Below are 7048 nucleotides of genomic sequence, written 5' to 3'. Positions count from 1 at the left end.
ATTGAAAATAAATTCACATATAAGTGGACTTGCACAGTTTAAACCCATGTTGTTCGACAGTCAATTGTATTCTGCTTTTCTATCTGTCAGGTAGAGCTGCTTCCCAGGGTGAGGGTGGACACATCCTAATTCAGGATGTGTCTCTTTGAGGGCAGTGTGGTGCCCTCAAAAAGAGGGAAGGCTTTAATGGGGTCGAATCTTTGCTTTGCTACTTACTGGCTGTGTGACCTTAAACACATCACTTAACCTTTATGAGCTGGTTTTGGTATTGGCCCAATGGGATACAATATTAATCTTGCTGGGTTGTGTTAGGATTCAGGTTCATGTGCAACTAGACCTTGGCAGAGAGCAGGCCCTCTCTTCCTCATTTACAGGGCATGTGTTCTTCCTACAGGCACTGGACCAGAACTTGAACAGCGAAGCCGACTTACTCTGGGCAGCAGCAAGCAGACCCTTCATGACGTCACAGGGATGCCGGAGTCTTTTCTGTATTTTCTTTGGCCTGCTTTTCTTGCTCCTCTGGGACTCCCATGCAAGGCCAGACTTAAACAGGCACAAATAAGGAACCAAAGACGCAGCCTCCAAACGATCGCTGTGCACATATCCAAGTGACCTCAAATACCCTCATACTTTGCTGCCCTCAATTTTGTAAACATATGTACAAGATCGTGTATCCCTCAGGACTTCTGTGAGAAGACAGTCTTCCTAGTGTGAGATATTTTCAGCAGACGCGTTAAAGATAAGAAAACAAAAAACTTTCCACACCGACGGGAGAGAAGCACGTATTGGTTTTATGCCAGCTCCCCACCCTCCAACTGTGACTTGTAGGAGAGGAGTGAGCTTGGCAGAGACTAAACTTGCTCTTTCATTTTTGATGCTGTTTCTTTGATTTTTTGACTTGATCCAGCAACATCTCAGGAGTTCTAACAGAAGAAACAAACAAAAAACCTACCATGTAGAAATTCCTTGAGATCATGTAATACCTAAAATCTTTCATATAAGTTTTAGTTAGTTTTATTAAATATGTCAAAAAGTAACATAAACGGATACTATATAAATGAATAAATTGTTCTTCTACGTAAGCTCAGCCCAGACTCAAGGGATGAACACATCTTCTCCATATATATGTAGGGCACTGTTCCTGGTCTTGACCGATGCTCCACAAACCACTTTAGGCTGGTTTTGCCCAGGGTGAGGAGTTACATTTGGAGTTTCTTCCAAGTCTCCAGTTCTGTGACAGAGACAAATCCCTGCCCTTTAAAGTATTGAACTAGAAACATGTTTTATCTCCGTTTAGGGCAAGAGACAGGACCCAAGGAAGATACCTTCTTTTTCCCCCTAGACCTTTGGATTGATTTTGCTAGCTCCCAATACATATTGCCCTTTATTGTAAATGCTGGAGTTGCCCTGGCCTTGACCTTCGGATGGTGGTGGTGTCCATGGTGGTGGGAAGGAGAAAAATATGCTGTGTTAATCTCTGACCGCACTGTGCTAATGACTGGTGATGGAGGTCAGCTGAGCTGAGGGTACCCCAGAGACCATTTACTTAGCTTATCAGATGGTATCAAATATGCCAATTTTTGTGAGGGCCTGGGTATGCTTTAACCAGGAATCGTATCTTTGGACATTGGCTTTTTCTGTTTTTAATCAAAAAGTTAAAAAACAAAGTCCATCACAGGTCTTATCTTTCCCTCTATGAATTTGGATGTCTTGAACCAACTTCTCAGTTATATGACTAGCAATTACCCTCACTCACCTCACAATCAATAATATTCTCTCTTGTTTTCCTTGTTTCTTAAAAAATGCTTTTATTAAACATTAAGTAGAGTTTCCACAGTTGCTTAGGATACTGCAAGAACATGTCACTCCTACCTGACAAGAAAATCCAGGTAATCTACAAAATAATAATTTTTTCAAGGTTGTAAGTTATAAAGCAACCAGGGGACTGAATTTCAAATGTGCTAAATCAAAGGTGTGGCTGCACAGTCTTGTGGTAAGACCTCAGAAAGAGAGAAAAGTTAGAGTACTCAGTCACACATAAAGCTCTTTGAAGAGGTTGAGGTCCTCCAGGTTAAGGGTCTTGTGCTGGGGAGAGTAGCCTGGATTATCTAGGTGGGTCCAATCTAATCACATGAGTGCTTAAGAGTGGAGAACATTTCCTGGCTGCTGAGAGCCAGAGAAATGGCTCCATATAAAAGACTCTGCCCACTGTTGCCAGCTTTGAAAATGGTGGAAGGGAGCCACAAGTCAAGGAATGTGGATGATCCCACCTTAAATATAATGACATATATAGGATAAAAGTAAATGGATGAGAACAGTAAACGAAGCAGGAGTGCTTATATTAACATCAAAGTCAAATCCCAAACTAGGAATTTTACTAGGGATAAGAAGAGCCTTTCTATAATGATGGAGGGGCCAATTCCTTAATGAGCTGTAACAACCCCAAGTGTGTAGATACGGAAAAACACAGCTCCAAAATACATAAAGCAAAACATGATGGAACTAAAGAAGAAATAGATATATTCACAACCACAGCTGGAAACGTCAACATTCCATTCTAAGTGATTGATAGAACAAGTTGGTAAAAAGAATCAATAAGAATATAGAAGACTTGAATGACACAATTGTGGGAGCTGGCCTCCAAGATGGCTTTCAGTGGTATTCATACGTATGCGTAGTACCCTTCACATCATATTTGAAATATTTGCAAAATTTCTTTTATTTTTTAAATTAAAACATGTATTCTATTTTTTAACATTTATTTATTCGTGTTTATTAATTTTTTTCGAGACGGGATCTCGCTATGTTGCCCAGGTTGGTCTGGAACTCCTGACCTCAAGGGATCCTCCCATCTCAGCCTCCTGAGTACCTGGGACTATAGGCATGCACCACCGCACCTGACTCAAAATTTCTGTCTCTTGTTCTTTACACCTTATTCTATATAATTTCTTCATATTTATTCTTTATTCCATGAATTCTCTCTTCATCTGTGTCTCATCTGCTGTTAAACCAACATTGAGTTTTTAATTTTGATTATCATGTTTTGGCTGGGTGTGGCGGCTCACGCCTATAATCCCAGCACTTTGGGAGGCTGAGGCGGACAGTTCACTTGAGACTAGGAGTTCGAAACCAGCTTAACCAATATGGCAAAGCCCCATCTCTACTAAAAATACAAAAATTAGCCGGGCATGGTGGTACACGCCTGTAGTCCCAGCTACTCGAGAGACTGAGGCATGAGAATCATTTGTACCCAAGAGGCAGAAATTGCAGTGAGGCGAGATCATGCCACTGCACTCTAGCTTGGGCTCCAGCCTGGGCGACAGAGACGGACAGACTCTGTCTCGAAAAAAAAAAATTATTATGTTTTTCATTTTTCCAAATCTTGCCCATATAACATTTTTATTCTTTAAAAATATTGCATATATTCTTTTATATTCTATGTCTAATTTAAATTTCAGAAGTCCTTGTGGATTTGATTCTGTTGTTTTTCCTAGATGCATCTCATGGAGATTTGTTTTCTTGGTATTAAGTGATACTTTTTGTGACTTCATATTTGTTGGAATTTTATTTGTGGGAATTCTTTGTGTCCCCTGTTGAAAGTAGTTTTCTTCAGGAAGGATTTGTATCTGTTAGATGGGCACTATTTTCTTTTTCTTTTTCTTTTTAGGTAGAGTCTTGCTCTTGTTGCCTAGGCTGGAGGGCAATGGCGCAATCTCAGCTTACTGCAACCTCTGCCTCCCGGGTTCAAGCAATTTTCCTGCCTCAGCCTCCCAAGTAGCTAGGATTCCAGGCACCAGCTACCATGCCCGGCTAATTTTTGTATTTTTAATGGAGATGGGGTTTCACCATGTTGGCCAGGCTGGTATCGAACTCCTGACCTCAGGCGATCCATTTGCCTCAGCCCCCCAAAGTGCTGGGATTATAGGGGTGAGCCTCAGTGCCTGGCCTAGATTGGCACTATTAACTCAGAACCTGGTTTTTAAAAAGATTCAGTCTGAAGTTTTTCCTAGTATGGATTTGGGCTACAAAACTATCTGAGAACTACCATGAGGTTATGAATCCCTGAGTTTTTTTCCCCATCCATATATGCCAATTTATGAGACAACAATTTTCTTCATAGTCTACTCTGGCTGAGGACAAGCTTACTTCGGATTTGCTCTTGCACTGAGAGTATACCCCTTTGGGATCTTAGCATTATGAGAGTATCTCTCTCTCTCTCTCTCTTTTTTTTTTTTTGCTGTTTAATAACAATAATAATAATAATAGTTATTTGAGAGTAGTTTGAGGTTAACAGAAAAGTTGCAAAGTTGCAGACAGTTCCTGCATACTCAGTTTCCCCATTAAGATCCTCCCATTATCTTGCACAAGTGCTTTTAAGTCATCTTTCTCTCATTTCTTTTTCTTTTTTTTCTTTTTTTTGAGATGGAGTTTTGCTCTTGTTGCCCAGGCTAAAGTGCAGTGGCGCGATCTTAGCTCACCGCAACCTCTGCCTCCCAGGTTCAAGCGATTCTCCTGCCTCAGCTTCCCAAGTAGCTGGAATTACAGGCACATGCCACCACACCGGGCTAATTTTTGTATTTTTAGTAGAAACAGGGTTTCACCATGTTGGTCAGGCTGGTCTCAAACTCCTGACCTCAGGTGATCCGCCTGCCCTGGCCTCCCAAAGTGCTGGGATTACAGGCATGAGCCACTGTGCCAGGCCATAGCCATCTCTTTCTTTTTTTTCCTTTTTTCTTTCTTTCTCTCTCTCTCTCTTTCTTTCTTTTTCACAAGAACAGTAAGTCTTTTATTTATTTATTTAGGTTACATGAGTAAGTTCTTTAGTGGCGGTTTCTAAGATTTTGGTGCACCCATCACCTGAGCAGTGTACACTGTACCCAATGTGCAGTTCCCTATCGTTTACTCGCTCCCACCCTTCCCCGAGACTCCAAAGTTGATTGCATCATTTTTATGCCTTTGTGTCCTCATAGCTTAGCTCCCGAAGGTATCTCTTAGTGCATTTCCCACCCTAGGCAGCCCCTGGTCTTTCTCTCCTGTGTCTTATGTCCCTTGGGGTGTAAAAACAGGAACTTTGGTAAGTTTCTATCTTATTATGATGGTTTCTTATTTTTTCTGTATTTTAAAACTTTTCATTTAAGCTAATTTCTTACAAAAAAATTAGAGAAAATTACCATATACCTTTTCCCAAATTCCATAAACATTAACATCTTACATAATTAATTATGATGATCAAAATCAAAGCATTGATGTTTACATAATATAATTTTCTGATGTATATGCCATATTCACATTTTGCCAGTTGTCCTACTCATGTTCTTTTTCTTCTCTAGTATCCAGTCCAGGATCCCATGTTCTACTAAATTATTGTCTCCTTGGTATCCTTTAATTTGGAATATTCCTTACTCTGTGCCTTTCACTTTTCGGTTAAGATGTTGATTATTTTGTTATTTTTAATGACTGATTTGTATTTTATTATTAGAAGTTTACTTCAGTGGTTCTGTATGTATGAACTCCTCCCAGATTCTTTTCTTGTCTTTTCTTCCCTTTCTTCTTTTGTTTTGCTATTACAAACAATGATTAAATGAATGAATACATAGGTAAATGAATCTTATTTTATTAATAAAGAAAATTGTATTTACTTAGAAGCATTTAGAATGTCAACAAAACAACTGCACCTTTTTTTTTGCTACTACAAAGTGGTATTCAGTGAACAGAACAACAATTATTTCATATAAGCTACATCAGAAACAACCGAAGATGAAAAAACTACCATCCCCGTATGTTACTAATTTATGCTGTGCACCAACAACAACCTGTTTAAATTTCCATGCCGATTTACAACCCCATATTGTACCAGGCAAGGTTAGTGACTATTGAACATACCACCAGGACAGGGCTATCTAAAGACACATTCAGTAATGTGTTAACTATACAAAAAAGACATGGTGCAGTTAAAAACAAATCTTACACAGCCTTACATTTCAATTTTTTTCTTTAAAAGGAGTGAGTTGTGTACAGGGGGGTTATGTGCTTTAAAGACAAGAGAAAGAAAACTGCTAGAACCAACTTATTCATCGTCATCATCTTCTTCATATTCATCTTCATCTTCTTCCTCCTTGTCCTTTTCCTCTTCCTTCTTTTTCTTACTTTTTCAGCTTGACGACTCCCTTCTTTGCTGCATCAGGCTTTCCTTTAGCTCAATATGCAGCAATATCCTTTTTGTATTTTTCCTTCAGCGTTGCAGCCTTCTTTTCGTAAGGCTGCTTGTCATCTGCAGCAGTGTTATTCCACATCTCTCCCAGTTTCTTTGCAACATCACTAATGGACAGGCCAGGATGTTCTCTTGTGTTTTGGGGTGATACTCAGAACAGAACAGGAAAAAGGCTGATGGAGGCCTCTTGGGTGCACTGGGATTCTTGAACTTATTTTTTTCTCTCCCCTTTGGAAGGGATATGGCTTTTCATTTCTCTTTCATAGCAGGTCTTGTCCGCCTTTCTCATTACTTCGATTTTCCTTTCTCTTTAGCATGTATGGTCTCCCACCCCTCTGAGCACTTCTGAGAAAACTCTGAGGAGTTGACTGGGGCAGCTGGGTACTTCTTCCTATGCTCCTGCTGACAAGCTTGCACAAAGAATTCAGATGATTCCATTTCGCCTCTCGGCTTCTTAGGATCTCCTTCAACCATGCTTAGTTATCTTTCCTCAGCAAGGCACAGAGTTGCCCAGTGCCTGTCTGGCAAGTCCAGCTCTCCCTTGCCCCAGTGCTATCTCTATGGAGCTCAATGTACTGCAATGGCTGTGACAGTGGGAACCAGATGCAGCCTCTGTACTTTCTCTGCTCTGTAACCAGGTACATGAATCTTTAGGTACTTGTAGAAACTTACTCATAGGGTAAATTTGTAGAATGATATTACTGGGTTAAAATGCTCTTACATAGATAAATATTGCTAGCAGCATCATCTTTTTATTTTAATTTTAAAAACTTGGCCAGGCGCGGTGCCTCAAGCCTGTAATCCCAGCACTTTGGGAGGCCGAGACGGGCAGATCAC

The 7048-nt window shown here is 40.3% G+C and overlaps 1 pseudogene; it reads right to left on the bottom strand.

The window, feature by feature from the left end:
- Window positions 1-6067: 6067 nt before the first annotated feature.
- LOC105505486 lies at window positions 6068-6978 on the bottom strand (annotated as a pseudogene).
- Window positions 6979-7048: the final 70 nt, after the last annotated feature.

Source organism: Colobus angolensis, unplaced genomic scaffold (genome assembly GCF_000951035.1).
Source record: "Colobus angolensis palliatus isolate OR3802 unplaced genomic scaffold, Cang.pa_1.0 Scaffold126, whole genome shotgun sequence".
Taxonomy (NCBI): Eukaryota; Metazoa; Chordata; class Mammalia; order Primates; family Cercopithecidae; genus Colobus; species Colobus angolensis.
Note: the sequence above shows the minus strand (reverse complement) of the source record. Positions and strands in the feature narration are given on the sequence as shown.